General features: G+C 23.5%; 1 protein-coding gene across 1 annotated transcript in view; it reads left to right on the top strand.

The window, feature by feature from the left end:
- The window catches only part of LOC107677643 (protein naked cuticle homolog 2-like), a 45669-nt gene that overhangs the window by 38576 nt on the left and 6215 nt on the right, over positions 1–878 (top strand). The window lies entirely within an intron of this gene.

The following is an 878-nucleotide window of genomic DNA, read 5'->3' as shown; positions in this document are numbered from 1 at the left end:
TTTTTATTCCCTTTTTTTTTTTTTTTTTTACAATTTAGGTTTAATTTAAAAGAAAATAATATGGTTAGGAATTATGTTTTTTTATTTGTATTTTTGTTTTTAATATTGCCTTGCTGTGTTTTAAATTTTAGATTGTTTGTGGGTTGCAGTGTTATTTTATACTATTATAATTTTTATTAATATTTTGAATTAGCTTTTTGTTAAGTTTTCAGTTTAATTTTTTGTAATTTTATTGTGTGCTTTTGTCATTTTTATTCACCTTTTAAATATTACAATTTGTTTAATTTGAAAGGAATTTTTGAAATAATACATTTTTATTTTGATTTGTATTGTATTACTGTGTTTTACTGTGGGTTACAGCAGTTCTTTTTGTATTATTTACAGTATATACTATTATCAATATTTTGAATGATCTTTTATTTTTTGCTTTTGTCATTTTTATTCTTTTTTTTTTTAAATATTACTATTACATTTGTCTTTATTTCAGTTTTAGTGTTTTTTTTTTTTCCAGTTATTACTAATTTTAGTAACAAAATTAAACTTTATTCATTTAGTTGGCAAGGCAACATTTCTCATTTTCATTAATTTAATGTTCATATTTAATTGCATTTCAGGTTTATTGAAATAATTTTTTAGTTTTTTTAGTTTTAGTTTCAACCATAATAATAACCCTAGTTGGCCAAAAAAAAAGAAAAGAAAAGAAAAGTATAAAACAATAAATAAATACATAAACAACATGAGTAAATGATGACTGTTGATTTATATGGCATTGGCAGTCATTGAGGTCCTCCTGCTGGTCAGGTGTGTAACTGCGTGTGTATGTGTGTGTGTGTGTGTGTGTGTGTGTGTGTGTGTGTGTGTGTGTGTTTTGTGTTGGT

Source organism: Sinocyclocheilus anshuiensis, unplaced genomic scaffold, assembly GCF_001515605.1.
Source record: "Sinocyclocheilus anshuiensis isolate Anshui unplaced genomic scaffold, SAMN03320099.WGS_v1.1 scaffold796, whole genome shotgun sequence".
NCBI classification, from domain to species: Eukaryota; Metazoa; Chordata; class Actinopteri; order Cypriniformes; family Cyprinidae; genus Sinocyclocheilus; species Sinocyclocheilus anshuiensis.
This window is presented reverse-complemented; position numbering and strand designations above follow the sequence as displayed.